The sequence below is a fragment of the Tupaia chinensis genome, unplaced genomic scaffold (genome assembly GCF_000334495.1).
Source record: "Tupaia chinensis unplaced genomic scaffold, TupChi_1.0 Scaffold145870_1, whole genome shotgun sequence".
NCBI classification, from domain to species: domain Eukaryota; kingdom Metazoa; phylum Chordata; class Mammalia; order Scandentia; family Tupaiidae; genus Tupaia; species Tupaia belangeri.
The window spans coordinates 1,490,121-1,508,897 of NW_006205727.1; positions in this window are offsets into that span (position 1 = coordinate 1,490,121).

Consider the following 18,777-nt stretch of genomic DNA (forward strand, 5'->3'; position numbering starts at 1 on the left):
ATAGGGTGCGTGCGCTCGCCAGACAGAGAGAGACATAGAGATAGAAAGCGAGAAATCACCCCCCAGAGGGATGGTCACGCCGCAATCCCTTCTCCTCCATTCTCCTCTCGAGATCTTGGGCACGCATGCACACGCACCCCGCATGAGTTTTAAGCCACCGGGTCCGGGACACGTGGTAGTCCAGCGACATAGCCATTATGCTAACTGCTGGTTCCCATATTCCCAACTTTTAATTGGGTTAGTCTTTTTTTTTTTCATGTAAGGCGCTTGAGTTCCCTGTATATTCTTGTTATCATTCTCTTGTCTGAGGTATATTTTTAAAAGTATTCTCCCATTCTGAGGATTGTTGATTCATGCTTGTGACTGTGTCCTTTGCTGTGCAGAAACTTCTTAGTCTGATATAGTCCTACTTGTCTATTTTAGAGATTATTGCAAGTGTTTTGGGAGACTTAATTAAGAAGTCTCTGCCTACTCTAATGTCTCACAGAGTTTCCCCAGCATTTTCCACCAGTAGTTTTATTGTTTGAGGTCTTAGGTTCAGATCTTTGATCCATTTTGAGTTGACTGTTGTTAATGGTGAAAGATGGGGGTTCAGTTACATCTTTCTGCAGGTGGATACCTAGTTTTTCCAGCACCATTTACTAAAAAGGTTTTCCTTTTCCCAGTGGATTAACTGATATCCTTTGTTAAATATCAGTTGGCTATAAGCTTTGGGGGTTATTTCTGGGGTCTCTATTCTCTTCCATTGGTCCACATGTCTGTTTTTATGCCAATACCAAGCTGTTTTGATGACCACAGTTTTATAGTATATCTTGGGATCCGGAAATTTCGGGATTAAGGAGTGATATGCCTCCCACTCCATTCTTCTTGTGCAAGATTGTTTTTGCAATACGAGGTCTTTAATGATTCTAGACAAATTCTATAACTGTCTAGATCTGTGAAGAACATTCCTGGTATTTTTATTGGAATTGCATTAAGCATGTAGATTAATTTGGTTAAAATTGCCATTTTGATTAATTAATTCTTCCAATTCAGGAACATGGGATGTCCTTCCACTTTTTTAACATTGCTCCCAATATCTTTTTTAAGATTTTCATAGTTTTCTCTTATAAAGGTCTTTGACTTCTTTAATTAGGCTTATCCCTAGGTATCGTATGCATCTTGTGGCTATGGTGAAAGGGATTCCTTTCTTCAGCTATGTCATTCAACTTGTTCATATATAGAAATGCTATAGATTTTTGGATGTTGATTTTGTATCCTGCCACCTTACTGTATTCACTTATTACTTCAAAAAGTTTTTTCATGGAGACCTTTGGTTCTTCCAAGTATACCATCATGTCATCTGTGAATAAAGATATTTTCAACTCTTCTTTACCTATTCTAATGCCTTTTATATTGTTCTCTTTTCTGACTGCATTAGCTAAGACTTCCAGTACTATATTAAAGAGCAGTGGAGAAAGTGGGCAGCCTTGCCTAATACCAGTTTTTAGTGGAAAAGCTTTTAGCCTTTCCCCATTCAGTATAATGTCAGCTGTAGGTTTTACATAGATAGCTTTTATTGTGTTGACAAATGACCCTTCTATACCAATCTTACTGAGGGTCTTAATCATAAAATGATGTGTATTTTATCAAATGCTTTCTCTGCATCAATTGAAATGATCATATGGTTTTTATCTTTCTTTCTGTTAATATGGCATATTACGTTTATGGTCTTGCATATGTTGAACCACCTTGCATCCCTGGGATAAAGCCTACGTGGTCGTGATGAATAATCTTTGTTATATGTTGTTGGATACAATTTGCAAGTATCTTGTTGAGAATTTTTGCATTTATATTCATCAATGAAATTGGTCTGTAGTTTTCTTTTTTTGTATGTCCTTATATGTTTGGGAATGAGGATGATGGAATTTGGAAGGTTCCCCTCCTTTTAAATCTTTAGAAATAATTTGAGTAGGGTATGGATTAACTCTTCCTTAAAAGTTTTGTAGAATTCAGAAGTGAAGCCATCTGGACCTGGGCTTTTCTTTGTTGGGAGGTTATGTATTACTGATTCAATCTCCTGGCTTGTTATGGGTCTATTCGGGTTTTCTATGTCTTCCTGCTTCAATCTTGGTAGATTATATGCATCCAGGAATTTGTCCATCTCCTCCAAGTTATCTTATTTGTTGGTATATAGTCGCTCATAGTATCCTCTAATGTTATTTTGTATTTCTACTATGTCTGTTGTAATACTGCCTGTTTCATCACGTATTTGATTCATCCGGTTTCTTTCTTCTTGATAAGTCTAGCCAATGGTGTGTCGATCTTGCTAATCTTTTCAAAGAACCAGCTTTTGCTTTCGTTTATTTTCTGTATGGTTTGTTTATTTTCTATTTCATTTATTTCTGCTCAAACGTTAATTATTTATTTTCCGCTGGCATGTTTTGAGTTTGTTTGTTGTTTCTCCAATTCCCTGAGGCATGGTGTTAGGTTATCTATTTGCCATCTTTCCATCCTCTTCTTATGTGCACTAATTGCTATGAACTTCCCTCTTATGACTGCTTTTGCCATGTCCCATAGATTATGGAAACTTGTGTACTCATTATCATTTGTTTCCACAATTTTTTTTTTATTTCAGACTTAATTTCTTCAGTAGTGAAAAAATCATTCAGAAGTAGGTTGTTCAGTTTCCATGTGTTTGCATATTTTCGGGTGTGTTTCTTGAAATTAATCTTGAGTTTAATTCCATTATGGTCAGAGAAGATGCTGGATATAGTTTCTATGCCTTTCAATCCATAAAGGCCTGATTTGTGTCCTAACACATGGTCAATCTTTGAAAAGGTTCCATGCTGGGGTGAGAATAATGTATAAGTTGTGGAATTAGGGTAGAAAGTTCTCTAGATATTTATCAAGCCCATTAAATTTATAGTATCATTTAGGTCCTGTATCTCTCTATTTACTTTCTGCCTAGAAGATCTGTCTAAAGGAGATAATGGGGTGTTGAGATCTCCAACAATTATAATGTTTCTCCCTATCTCTCATTTTAGTTCCAGCAGTCTTTCCTTCACATATTTAGGTGCACCTGAGTTGGGTGCATAGATATTTATAAGCGTTATGTCTTCTTGCTGGATTACCCCATTTATTATTATATAATGCCCTTCTTTGTCTCTTCTTATAGTCTTTGACTTGAAGTTTATTTTGTCTGAAATCAATATCGCTACTCCGGCCCTTCTTTGATTGCCATTTGCATGGAATATCTTTTACCAGCCCTTCGCTTTTAGTCTATGTATGTCTTTATCCATAAGATGAGTTTCTTGTAGGCAACAGATAGAGGGTTTCTGTTTTTTTATCCATTAGCCAGTCTGTCTCTCTTAATTGGAGAACTTAATTCATTGACATTCAATGTGATTATCAATATTTCTGGACCTGTTCCTATCATTAAGTGAGCCATTTTCTTGGTTGCTATTTGTTCTCTTTCCTAGTATAGTACTCCCTTCAGAACCTCTTAAAGACTGGTTTGGAGTTGGTAAATTCCTTCAGATTTTGTTTATCTGAGAATGTTTTTATCTTTTTTTCCAATATGAAAGATAATGTTGCCGGGTACAGTATTCTTCATTGAAATTGTTTTTCATTCAACATTTTGACTATATTTCTCCATTCTTTTCTTGCCTGCATTGTTCCACTGAGAGATCTGATGTTAGCCTGATGGGGTGACCTTTGTAAGTAACTTGACGTTTCCTTCTTGCCAACTTTAGTATCTTGTCTTTTTTTTTTTTTTTTCCCCAACCTGGCTATGATATGCCTTGGAGAGGATCTTCTTGGGTTGATTCTATTCAGGGTCCTAGTATTTCTTGGATCTGGATATTTGAATGCCTTTCTAGATTTGGAAAGTTTTCCTCCTGGATTTCATGGAATAAGTTATCAATGCCCTTATTATTTTCTTCCTCTTCTGGGATACCAATTATCCGGATGTTGGGGCGCTTGATAGTATCCAGTATTCCTCATATATTATACTAATTTTTCTTGGTTGTTTTCTCAATTTTCTTGATACTTTTTTTGTAGATCTTTTGTCTTCTACATTTGAGATTCAATCTTCTGCCTGGTCTAACCTACTTTTAATACTTTCAAGGGAGCTTTTGATTTCCTGTATCACATTCTTTTTTTTTTTTTTTGAGAGGTTTTTGCTATAGGGTGCGTGCACTCGCCAGACAAACAGAGAGAGACATAGAGACAGAAAGCGAGAAATCACCCCCGAGGGGGAATGGTCACGCCACAATCCCTTCTCCTCCATTCTCCTCTGGGGATCTAGGGCACGCACACACCCGCGCCTGGTGTGAGTTTTAAGCCACTGGGTCCAGGACACGAACTGCGGTCAACTACATGGGAGTCCAGCAACATAGCCAGTACACTAACTGCTGGTTCCCATGTATCACATTCTTCAACCCTATAAGTTCCATCTAGTTCATGTTTAATGTTATCTATTTCTTCTTTCAAATCATGAAAGGATTTCCTCATGTCCTAGAGCTCCTTGTCTCCTTTCTCTTCCATCTCAGTTAGTCTGGTCACTCCAAATATTCTGAGTTCCTTATCCAGCATGTCCACGACGTCCATTGTATTGACTGTGGGTGATGTAGGCTTGATGATTTCCCCTGGGGGAGAGGCCTTTTGTTGGTTGCTCATACTTCTCGAGCCTCTGCAACTGTTCCTAGTCATCAGGTGATCTATATGTTCCTTCCTAACTTATTCAAGGTATCTCTGAGTGTTAAAAGGTGTGCAGGATTAGAAAATTGGTGATTTCTCTTACAGTCGGCCTACCAAATGCTCACCAGTACCATGCACTATTGCACAGGTCCTGGATGATCCAAAGTCCTCCCTGTTTCTAAGGAGTGGTGAGCCTCCAACTGATAAGTTACACCTCAAGAGCAAAGAAAAAATAGCATGGCATGATATTCAAAACACTGAAATTCAGAGTGTCCAAAGGCAAGTGGGGAAGGGACAGAGGATGAGCGATGGGTCCCAGTTGTTAGGGCCTGCAGTTGTAGGCAGCTTGGTGTCTGGAACTGCCCAATGGCTTGAACCGGTGTCCAGATGGGGTGAAGAGGGATCTGAGTTCATCTTAAAGTCCCAAGAAACCAACCTGAAGTCCAGAGACAAGTAGGGGTAGGGATGAGCATGCGTCCGGCTATTAGGACCTGCAGCCGCAGGCAGCCTCCCAAATGCTATGTGAGATTTTTCAGTCGTTGTTTTACTGCACTTTTTTGTTGCATTTGACATTGTTAACATGCACTGATTTTTGAAATGTTACTTCCTCCACACCTTGACAATCTCTTCTAGCTTTCTGATCATTATGTTTCTGCCTCTTTGGTTCCTTCTTTTTATGATTAGTTCACACCTTTCCCTCATCAACCCAAAAGATGGTCACACTATATATATGAGTGCAATTTCAAAAAAATAAAACTCAGCCTTTCATAAAAGTGTAAAGAAACGCAAATTTACTGCTTATACACGTGAAATACAATTGTTAGAATGTTTATATAGATTGTTCAACTTTTTGCCATATGCAATTTTTTACTTATCAGAAATAATTTGCATATCGGGACCAGCAGTTAGCATAATGGCTATGTCGCCACATGGTCGACTGCAGTTCAAGTCCCGGACCCGGTGGCTTAAACTCACGCTGGGCACATGTGCGTGCATGCCCAAGATATCGAGAGGAGAAAGGAGGAGAAGGGATTACAGCATGGCCATTCGCCCTGGGGGTTGAGTTTTCGCTTCCTGTCTCTGTCTCTCTCTGTCTTTCTGGCGAGCACACGTGCCCTATAGCAAAAACCTCTCCCCCCCCCAAAAAAAAAATAGAAAGAAAAAGAAATAATTTGCATATCTATAATTGCTGTGCAAATAGTTTTAAAAATATTTCATGTTTTAAATTAGTTAAATATTACCTCCCATTTTACTTATTACCAAAAATTGAAATAGTCTGGAAGTAAAATTTAATATATGCTACTGTATTATCAGAAGTTCTGATTTAAGGAATTTGCTTGAATTGGAACTAATTAAATTGTCTCTAGCTTCACCTTCTTTTGACTAAAATATTTTAAATGATTTTGAGTGCATCATGATGAATTGTACCATTATTTCTTAAAATAAATAACGATATTCAAAAGGAGAAAGTCTAACTTTGTCTTATTCATCTTTTGAAGGTTTAAGGATCACTTTTTTGCATTCAAGATAAATCTAAATTTTCTTAGTTCAGAAGATTAAGTGACAAGGTTAGTAAGATATATATTACTTTCCCTCTCAGACCCTTCAAAGGCAAACTGGCTAATCACCAGGGCTTCAAACTCATACACAACACAGAGACTGGTATAGGATCTTTCTGTCTTTCTAGAAGCACTTCACAATTGACCCTTTCTCCAAGGGAAGTAAGAACACAATTGTTAACTCCATCTATTAGCCCCAAACCTTCCCTGGTAGTCACTTCGAATGGAAACAAACTATACACAAATAAACAAATCAACAATTAAAGGGAGACTACAGAATATGGGTCAAGAAAGTCCTGTCTGAGATGCTAGAAAATTATGACCTTTGTAAATACTAGAAAGTATTTAAATTATCCAGCCCTTTGGTTAAAAAAAAAAAATGGTGGGAACCAGCAGTTAGTGTAATGGCTATGTCACTGGACTCCCACGTAGTCGACCGCGGTTCATGTCCCAGACCCGGTGGCTTAAAACTCACGCCGGGCGCGTGTGTGTGCGTGCCCAAGATCCTGAGAGGAGAATGGAGGAGAAGGGATTGCGGCGTGACCATCCCCGGGGGGGTGATTTCTCGCTTTCTGTCTCTATGTCTCTCTCTGTCTGTCTGGCGAGCGCACGCGCCCTATAGAAAAAAACCTCTCAAAAAAAAAAAAAATGGTGAGGAACAGTTTTTGCATTCACCAAGCACATGTCTTGGATCAGAAGAGCAGTGCTATTAACCTCACTGTAAACTGCTATTACGTTTTCAAGTTTAAACAAGTCTTCAAATTAAGAAGCAAATGTTATATGCAAATTACCATCTATAAACTAAATATATGTGATTCTGGTAAATTCTCTGAAAACACTATTTACAATCAAGCTGGACAAATTTACAAAATGGTAAGATATATGTTGAATTCACCCAAATCAATCATTGCAGCTATTTGCCTACAGATTATCATCTACATGGACAGCCACTGACTCATTTCATAAATTTTAGCATACTGATTAATAATCTAGTCTACCACCAAGCCAGAGAAAGCCATACATCAAAATTTATGATGTTTATTTTAAAGTTTTTAACCTTTTAATAGATGGTTTTAAAAGATTGCCTAACCAAAAACCAAAAAAGTGTTCTTTATTCTTTAGGATGACTTTATCGCTAATTCTTAAATAATATTTTCTCATCAAGCGACTATCATTAAAGAATGGGAATTATCTAAGTAGAAAAAAAATGAATGAGGAGGAACTTGTATAGAAAATTTGTCCTACATGGAAAGGTATAGCTCAGGTGTTTAAATAAGCTTTCATGTTTTACAAAATTGAAATAGAACCTTTAACTCCTTCGTCATACTTTAGTTTTAGGTAAAATTTCTTCACCAAACATGAGGCCATTTTTACCATTTTATTTCTCCCTACAGCTGCCTTTTGGGTCACTGTGAAGAATCAGTTTGTAAAATAATGTGCTTTTGTATGTAATTCAGTCCTAAGAAGGAACTCACTAATTTCAACTCAGATGAATCTTCCTAGAGGAAAGAACGTTGCAAAATACTGGCATCTTCTTTGAAAGAGTCTGCACACTGATAGAATAAAGGATACCAATAATAATGCCTAACATATCTGACCGAGGTAAATTTGAGCATTAACAAGAGGTGTTCAGATGTCTGTTTCCCATTAATGACAGAACAAAGCACTAGAGGCAGCTACTGCCTCTGCCTCCTCACCCACCTCAGTTCACCCTGTCAATCTCAACAACAGATTTCCCTCTTAACTGACAGAAACAGAACCCTCTACCATGTGTGAAACCCTAGCTTTTGTCAGTGACTTTCTGAATATCTAGCAAACCAGGATAAGATGAATGAGGCAAGAGAGAAAATTAAATCAGTGTATCATTTTGCCGACGCCAGTCTTGATATACTTCCACCCCAGGTTTCTTGTCTGGCCCTTACCTCAGAAGGGAGAGTTTAAATTTGTCTAAGGCCCTTTTCGTAACCTTTCAACTCTCAGGCTCTCCTTGCCCCACATCTTCCCAGTCACAGAGCCACAACCCCCTTCAAGGCAAATCCCTGTTTTCTATTAAAGTTGACTTTCTCAGTTCTCAGCCTCCAAAAACCTCTAGTTTTTCAAAAATGGCTAATTCAAAGTAGCCAATGGCATAAATGCATTCATTCTAATGGAGATGGATACAAAAGTCTGAAACCATGTTTTATCCCCCAAGAAAATAAGTACATTTTAGTAATAATTTGGACTAGTAAAAGGTATTGTTTCTGGCAAAAGAAAAAAAAAAGGAAAGCTTTTTTTTTTTTGAAAAATTTTTTTTTTTTTGCAGAGGTTTTTGCTATAGAGTGTGTGTGCTAGCAAAACAGACAGAGAGAGACAGAGACAGGAAGCAAGAAATCACTCCCCAGGGGGGATGCCCACGCTGCAATCCCTTCTCCTCCATTCTCCTCTCAGGATCTTGGGCACGCACACATACGCACCCAGCATGAGTTTTAAGCCACCAGGTCCAGGATGTGAACCGCGGTCAACTACGTGGGAGTCCAGTGACATAGCCATTATGCTAACTGCTGGCCCCAAAAAAGGAAAGCTTTTTGAGATCAGAGGGAATCTGACTATCTTCCCCTCTTTTTCTTCCTTGTAATATAACGCACATTTTCTCTGTTTGCTGCTCAGACAGGTGGGTTGCTGTACAAAAAGTCTGATTCGAGTTTGAGACCCTCTCTGCAACTCACTAGGTATATTTCCTAGGAGAAGTCATTCAATCCCTGTAAATCTGAAAACTGTAAGTTGTAAATGGGGTTTATAAAAACAGCTAACTTAGAGGATCATTTTATGGATCACACTGATTGTAAATGTAAAATTCCTCATTAAAAATAAAAACTTTCCCCTTCCTTATCTAGCTAGTCCTATCACGAACCTCACCATTTTCATGATTTGACTCTAATTTGCCAGTCATAATGGTATTTTTTCCTAGTTTTAATCAGTGAGCAGATTCTTCACTACTGCTTTTAAAATTGATCAGTTTTAACTCTATACAACTCATTAACATTTCCCTAAGAAAGCACATGTATATGATATATTCTTTATAATAAATAACCAGACAAGAATAAGGCAAGGCAAAACGTTGGCTTGTGGCCAAGCTATAATCTTGGAAGCCCCCAGTTTGGCTTGTGTGAAAAGCTAGTTGAATTTTCAGACTGTCCAAAAGCAGAAACATATTGTCCAGGCAGGCAGCAGAGAAATGAAAGCATGGTGATAGAACTGCAACCTTTTGGCATGGCTGTGGGAGACAAGGGAGATGTTGGAACAGAACTATCAATTTTCAGGAAAGTTATCACAAGGGAAGAGGTTAACATTAAAGAGAGCAGAAAAGTCATGAAGCAGAAAGCCAGAATCTCTAACAGTGAACAGATCTCCAAATAGTTATAATAATGGCCCGCTGTTAAATCAACATTTACTTTATGGCAAAAATAACAAAATATACAGAAAATAGGAAATGGAAAATTGTTTGTTGACGATAACATGTATGTTGATGTGCTTGATTGAGCCAATATACAGTGTATTCTGGATGGGAAATCTCATTTTGTTTGCTGTGATGATGTATAGTGAATGAATGTAAATAAATAAATTTAAAGGAAAAACACTTGATGATTCTAATATGATCTATACAGCAACATTTATTGACAAAGCATTAATACACATTTTATTTTAAAGCTTCCAAGAATCTTTTTTTCATCAACTATTAATCTGAATGATAACTTCTTTCGCAACAAGAACATAAAATGCCTGGTTAATTCAAGGCCATGTAGTCTTAGAAAAACTGAAAACAGATTTCTTACAACCAGTTTTTTTTTTTTTCTTTTTGGAGAGGTTTTCGCTATAGGGCGCGTGTGCTCGCCAGACAGACAGAGACAGAGAGACAGAAAGCGAGAAATCACCCCCTAGGGGGGATGGCCACGCCGCAATCCCTTCTCCTCCATTCTCCTCTTGGCATCTTGGGCACGCATGCACATGCGCCCGGCGTGAGTTTTAAGTCACCGGGTCCGGGATGCGAACCGCGGTCGACTACGTGGGAGTTAGCGACATAGCCATTACACTAACTGCTGGTCCCTTACAACCAGTTTTGATGTTGATAAAAGAAATAAAGATATCTTTATCTGTTCACAGCAGCTCTCTCTTTTGGAATACATTCTTCAGACTAATTTAAATGTATCTAATCATGCTATGTGTTGGCTTCCATGTTTAGCAAAATATTTTCTTTTACTAGAAAAATGTTATTCCTTTCGAATGTCAAACGTTAAAATATATAAATATTTATTTTTGTTTATTTTGTTTTTTGTCATATGTCTCATCCACTCACTAGAGTAAGAGAAAGACAAAGAGAAAGTGACAAATCATCCCCCACAGTCCCTTCTCCTCCATTCTCCTCTCAGGATTTTGGGCATGCATACACATGTGCCCAGCATAAGTTTCCAGCCAGGGGTCTAGGACTAGAACCACATGGCCTAAAAAAATTATTTTTCAAATAGGATCTCCTTCATCATTCCTTATTTTCACGATACAATCACTTTGTTTGATGGCCAGCCTGGATCACACATGACCTACCACGCACGCAGTTCAAGTCCCAGACCTGGCAGCTTGAGAAACACAAGGTGTGTATGTGTGCTTCCCCAAAACCTTGACAGGAGAGAAAAAAAAGAAGAGACTGTGTCATGACCATTTCTTGTTGGGGGAGGGTGATGATTTTTCACTCCTTCCCCATCTTTCTCTCTAAGAGTAGGTACACTTGCTCTCTAGAAATTTTTAAAAAGAATGACTTACCTTAAAAGGTCATGAACTCTTGTTATTTAAATGTATAAAAAACAGAAATATAATACTCACCATTCTGGGGGCTGAGAAGTCCAAGAGCAGATGCCAGCAGATTAGCTGTCTGGTTAGTGTCATGTTTCCTCACATGGCAAAAAGGGCAAACATGCTCCCTCTGGTCTCTTTAATAACTACACTAATTCTGTTTATGAGGACTCTACCTTCATGACCATATCACCTGCTAACAGCCCCACCTCTTAATGTCACCAACGATGGGGTTGGGTTTCAATGTAATGAATATAGGAAGAGGCACATATATTCAGACTGTATTTATGGTTATCATCATCCATAATTGGGTCTTATTTTATTTTAATTAACAATAATTATATGAATTAATGGAGTACAATGTGATGTTTCAACTCATGTATACATTTTGGAATGGTCAAACCAGGCCAATTGGTATTTCTATCAATTCTAATACTTATCATTTCTTCATGGTGAGACATTTAAAATAATCTTTTATTTTTATTATTTTAATAGATTATTTCATATATTTATTTATAAATAATATTTATAATAGCTTCTAATTTAAAAAGTATCATTGTATATCCTTGTGGGATATGATATGGTTTTTCCAAGCACATATATAGTGTATAGTAATCAAGTCAAGGATACAAACATATCCACCATCTCCAAATTTATTATTACATTATGTTTTACTCATTTGAAATTGTTTCTACTTTTTTTGTTGGTAATATATACTTATCATTGGTGCTCTTTACATACCTTTACAACTTATTTCACTTATTTATATACACATTTGTATCTTATAATCTATTTCTTTTCATCTCCCCCCTATCTCATCTGACTTCTGGTATCTACAATTACTGTCTGCACATCTGTGTTATTGAATATTTTACCTTCCAATAATGAGTGAAGACACTTCATATTTATTTACCAAAGTCATACAGTATTTGTCTTTGATAGCCTGACTTTTTTCATGTAGTATTATATCCCCCAGGTTCATCTACTTTGTCTCAAATGACAGGAATTCATTTTTTATAGTTGCATAGTATCCCATTGTGTATATGTGTCTTATTTTCTTTATTAATTCATCTGTTGTTGGGCATTTAGGCTGATTCCAATGTGAATATGCAGATATCTATTCAACAGGTCAATTTCTTATCCTTTGGGTGTGTTCTCAACAGTGGGATTACTGGGTCAAATGGTAGTTCTAGTTTTAGTTTTTGGGGGAATCTCCATACTGTTTTCCACAGTAACAGTACTAGTTTACACTCTTACCAACAATATGGAAGGATTCCCTTTTCTCCACAGCCTAAGCAGTGCTTGATATTCTTTATCTTTTTTTTCTCTTTATAATAATCATTCTAATTGGCATGAAGTGATAATTTACTGTGGTATTATTATTATTATTATTATTATTATTTAGGTTTTTGCTTTAGGGAACATGTGCTCACCAGAGAAAGAAAGTTTTTGCTTTAGGGAACATGTGCTTACTCCTCCCAGGACTGTGGGCATGCACACACACATACCTGGTATAAATTCCAAGCCACTGGGTCTGGGACTAAAACCGTGGTCAGCCACGTGGAAGTCCAGCAACATAAACAGTACACCATCTGCTGGCCCCTGTAGTATTATATTTTACATTTTAGTTACATTTATTTAATATTCATTGTTTTACACTAGGTTTTAAAAGATATATTTTACATAGAAAATTTTTTTTTTCTGTCACCAGAAAGACAGACAGAAAGAGAGAAATCACCCCCTAGGGGGGATGATCATGCCACAATCCCTTCTCCTCCATTCTCCTTTCGGGATCTTGAGCCCGCATGCACACGCACCTGGCATGAGTTTAAGCCACTGAGTCTGGGACTCGAACCATGGTTGACTACATGGGAGTCCAGTGACATAGCCATTACACCAACTACTGGTCCCTACATAGAATGTTTTTTAAATTTTAATTTATTTCTAGTTTACATAAAATCATTGTATATCTTTGTGGTGCTCAATGAGTTTTCAAAGTGTGCATATGTTGTGCAGTAATCAAATCACAGGTATAGATACATTCACCTTCTTCAATATTGACCTTACATAAAATACTTTTTTCTATTTAACTCTTTTTCTAAGAAAATTGTTTACAGTTCCTCATGTCATCATCTGTGACATATTATCTTTCTGAAAATATGCTACAAATAAAATAATACAATAATTGCTCTGATTATGAGGATCATTTTTATTGCTTTTAAAAGGATATTAAGTACAGACTTATATTACTTAAAGGTATGTGCGTATATTTGTGTATGTGTGAATTTCTTATAGCCTTTTTATAAATATGAGCTCACTGTTCAAATAATACAGATTTTATTTATTTATTTATTTTTGAGAGGTTTTTGCTATAGGGCACGTACGCTCGCCAAACAGAGAGAGACAGAGAGACAGAAAGCAAGAAATCACCCCCCAGGGGAGATGGCCACACTGCAATTCCTTCTCCTCCATTCTCCTCTCAGGATCTTGGGCATGCAGACATCTGTGCCTGGCGTGAATTTTAAGCCACTGGGTCCGGGACACAAACCGCAGTTGACTACATGGGAGTCCAGCGACATAGCCATTATGCTAACTGGTGGTCCCTCCAGATTTTATTTTTATAACATTTTATTTAACAATTTTTTAGAAATAATTATTTATTTAATGGTATTTATTTGTATTATTATTATTTTAATTTGCTGTAGGACACACGTGCTCACCATAGAGAGACAGAGAGAGGGAAAATGAGAAAGCAAGCTACCAGGTCTGAGATTAGTACTGTGGTCAGCTATGTGGGAATCCAGTGCCCTAACCACCCAGCCACTTGCTGGCCTTTGATTCAACAACTACAATGTTAAAAATTACTGATTTGACTTTCTTATTTCAGACTTCAGGTGGAACTTTCTTTTAACTGGGCCCAAGGATCTCTTCAGATTTTATTTCTGATCTTTGAACCATAAATACTTTAATACTTATCATAGAAAACAGGCATATTTCCTAACTGTAGAATTTCTGATTAATGGTTCAGGATAACATTCACAAACTAGTCATTTACCAAAAATATTACTTTCTCCTAATAAATAAAAAAATACTTTTTTTCAAATCTTGAAAATACATAATGAATTTGAAGATGCTTTAAAGAGAGGAGGGAGCTGACTCAGGGCATAGAAAAAAGAATATCTGTCAGGTTTTGAATATAACAGAAATCTTTAGAAAAGATTAAGAATCATGAAAATCAATTATGATATCAATAGAGTACAACTGTATTATCCCAAAAGGTCCAGTATTTTAGAATACTGTAAATGTGTCTAGATGAAAGAATGTTAGTAGGTAATCCTTTTATGTGGCACAGACTAAAAATATATAAAAGCCCAAAAAAGAAAAAGAAAAATTACAGACTTCAAATATCCTATGCATTGTTAAAGAAAATCCGGCATATTGAATGCAAGTCTTTACCTTTGCAATGTTGATATAAAACACAGCTGCCATTCTTTTCCAACAAGGCTAGAGTTTCACTGTCAAGAAATTGTGTCAGGATAAATCACCTGAAAAAATTTCAAAGCTGAATTTGACGTATAAGATATTCTAACTGTAGTTTGTTAAGTCATATTCTAACCATAGTTTGTTATGTCACATTGGTGATATCATAGGCAATTTGTTTCTGTTATTTTTCTAAGTTTTCTGTCAAGTATCATAAGCTTGAGAATATAGCATTTGCTGGATATAAATCATGTTTGTAATACATGATTTGTTTTTACAAATCAGTTCCCTTTCCAAAGTTTTTTTTTTTATATATATATATAGTTTATTTCTTTCATGAATGTGAGAGGCACAGAGACAGAGAGAGGCTCCCCCAACAAGGTCTCACACTGCCCACACCTGCTTTTCTACCATCATCCCTATCAGTCAGGATCTTAGCTGCAGAGGCCCAGCATGTACAGGTCAACTGGAGAACTCACCATCTTCCATATGAATCAGCTTCAATCAAGCAGCATATTACTGCTATACCACCAAGATGGCCTAAACTGGATTTGAAAATCTAAATTTGAGGGCTGATGTGGCATTTTTATGCAGTCATTAGGTGTACTGGTTTTAAATTTAGAAATAAAAGTCTGGTAGATCTGTCAGGGATCTTACCCTACTTACAAGCTAAAAAAACTAGCTTGGCCAGTTTCATGAATGCTTGTAGAACATATGAGTTCCCTGAATCAGAGGCAAAGAACAGTTTATTAGTCACCACAATAGTCGCAGATTGAGTATCAGCATTTGTGTTGTATCCTGGAGTCCCAATCCCATAAAGTGGTATACAGAGAGCCAGTGATGTCTGCATACATAGTAGGTTGCATTACAGGAATAAAATCCCCAAATTAGAGAACTTGGCCCACCTACAATGGTGTAAGCAATAGCATACTGGACTGAAGTCCTAAAGGCCACATGGTAGTGTGCTGATTCTAATCCTGAGTAGATATGAAAATATGCAAGGTACAGGCATGCCAAAACTCCTGACTGGTGAGAGAGCTAGGGGAAGGGGATCATAGCACGATGTGACCCTGTCAAGGGTAACCTTCTCCCACTTCTTTCTCAATAAATTTAAAAAATAAATGAGGAAACTTGAATCTTTTCATACAGGTCAGTAAGCCTGCCTGACCTTGTCCCAAAAAGAGACACATATACTGTACCTGTCAATAAACAAACTTGTTTTTTGTTCTGGAGGGGTTTGTTTCATTTTTGAAGTCCCTTTGTGTATATAGGCAGAGGAAAAGGCTTTAAAAAGTACTAGAAACTAACCATGGTAGTGACCTCTGGAGACCGTGAAAAGGTCCAAACTTGGGAGCTGACGCAAGATGGGATGTTAACTTTATCTGTAACACCCTAAATTTTAATTTAAATAGATTATATATCCATGTATGTGAGAGACTGAAAATGCCCCCACAAGAGATATCAGGTTTTAATTCCAGAACCTAAAAATATTTTTGTATATAATGAAGACTTTGCAGATGTATTTATTTAAGGATTTTGAGATGAAGAAATTATCCTGACTTATCTGGATAGATCTTAAAGGTAATTACAAATGTGCATGCGTATGGCAGAATGATAGAGGGAGATGTGACAGACACAAAGAAGAGAAAACAAGATGCAGATAGAAAACAAAAGAGATTCCAAGATGTTGGCCTTCAAGTATAGGGACTGATACAGCCACCAGACACTGGAAGAGGCAAAGATAATCTCCACTACAGGCTCTGGAGGCAGCTCTGCTAATACCTTGATGGCAGCCCAGTACACCTGATTTCAGACTCAGGGTCTTCAGAAATATGAGAAAATAAATTTCTGTGCTAAATTATTATAGCGGCCATGGGTAACTACTGCTATATGTTACTTACACAATTTCTTATAAGAATATACATAAAGAAAAAAAAACTGATTTAAGTAGTTGCCTTGCCAGATGCCAAACTGCCTGTGGCTGCAGGCCCATTATTGGGACCCATGGCCCATTCCTCCCAACTCATCTTTGGACTTCTGGTGTGTGTCTTGGAACTTTAAGATGAGGTTGAGCACCTCCCCACCCCATCCAGAGACTGGTTCAAGCTAGCGGCCCTGCCAGATGCCAGACTGCCTGTGGCTGCAGGCCCTAATGGCCAGGACCTATGGCTCATTCTGCTCCCTACTCAACTTTGAACTCTCTCAAGACTTTGGTGTTTTGGATAGTGCGCACCTCGTGATCTATTCTTTGCTCCTGAGGTGAAGCTCAGCAGCTCACTTAGAGGCACACCTGTTCTTTAGAAACAGCAAGGACTTTGGGTCACATAGGACTAGTGACAATAGTGGAGGGTACCAGTGAGGAACAGGGAGGCAGAGAAAAAGAGAGTTCACTAATTTTCTACTCCTGCACACCACTGAATGCTCAGAGATATCTTGAATAATTTAGGAAGGAACACGTAGATCACCAGATGACTAGGAACAATTGCAGAGGCACAAGAAATATGAACAACCAACAAAATGTCCCTCCCCCAAGGAAAAACATCAATTCCACATCACCCACAGACAACATAACGGAAGTCACAGACATGTCTGATAAGTAATTCAGAATTTTCATAATAACCAAACTAATGAACATGCAAGAAAAAAGAGACTATTAATTCCAAGAGATGAGGAAATCTTGTCATGATTTGAAAGAAGAAATAGACAACTTAAAAAAGAATCAAACAGAATTGTTAGGCATGAAGAATGTGATACAGGAAATTAAATCCTCCCTCAAAAGTATTAAAGTAGATTAGATCATGCAGAATATCAAATCTCAAATGTAGAGGACAAAACATCTGACCTCAAAAAAAAATATCCAAACGATTGAGAAAACCACCAAAAAAAATTAGGATAATATACAAGAAATACTAGATACCATCAAGTGCACCAACATCCAGATAATTGGTATCCCAGAAGAGAAAGAAAATAATAAGGGCATTGATAATTTATTTCATGAAATCCTGGAAGAAAACTTTCCAAACCTAGAGAGGCATTCGATTTTCTAGACCCAAAAAATACACAGGACCCCAAATAGAATCAACCCAAGAAGATCCTCTCCAAGGCACATCATAGCCAGATTGACCAAAACCACAGACAAAGATAAGATATTAAAATTGGCAAGAGAGAAACATCAAGTTATTTACAAAGGACATCCCATCAGGCTAATGTCAGTCCTCTCACTGGAAACAATACAGGCAAGGAAAGAATGCTGAAATATAGTCAAAGTGTTAAATGAAAAATAATTTCAACAAAGAATACTATGTCCGGCAAGATTATCCTTTATATGGGAAAAAAGATAAAAACATTCTTGGATAAACAAAACCTGAAAGAATTTACCAACTCCAGACAAGCTCTTCAAAAGGTTCTGAAGGAGTGCTATACCAGGAAAACTAAGAAGTCAAATGGACAGTTATAAGAGAACAAAAACCAACCAAGAAAATTGCTCACTTAATGATAAGAACAGGTTGAGGAATATTGATAACACTGAATGCTAATGGATTAAATTCTGCAGATGAAGAGACACAGACTGGCTAATGAATAAAAAAACAGAAGCCCTCTATCTATTGCCTACGGGAAACACACCTTATGGATAAAGATATACATAGACTAAAAGTGAAAGGCTGGAAAAAGATATATTACACAAATGAAAAAAAAAAAAGGCTGGAGTTGCAATACTGATTTCAGACAAAATGGGTTTTAAGACAAAGACTGTAAGAAGAGACAAAGAAAGGCATTATATAATAGTAAATGGGCTAATTCAGCAAGAATAATGATGCTTATAAACATCTATGCACCCAACTCAGGAGCACCTAAAAATGTGAAGGAAAGACTGCTGGAGCTAAAAGGAGAGATAGGGTGCAACACTTTAATTGTTGGAGATCTCAACACCCTATTATTTCCTTTAGACAGATCTTTTAGATAGAAAATAAATAGAGAGATACAGGACCTAAATGATCCTATAACTCGAATGGGCTTGACACACATCTATAAAACTTTCCACTCTAAGACCATGAAATACACATTTTCCTTTTCCTGGCATGAAATCTTTTCAAATATTGACCATGTGGTAGAACACAAATCAAGCCTTTAGAGGTTCAAAGGCATAGAAATTTTATACAGGATCTTCTCTGACCACGATGGAACTAAACTCAATATTAATTTCAAGAAACACTCTCAAAAATACACAAACACA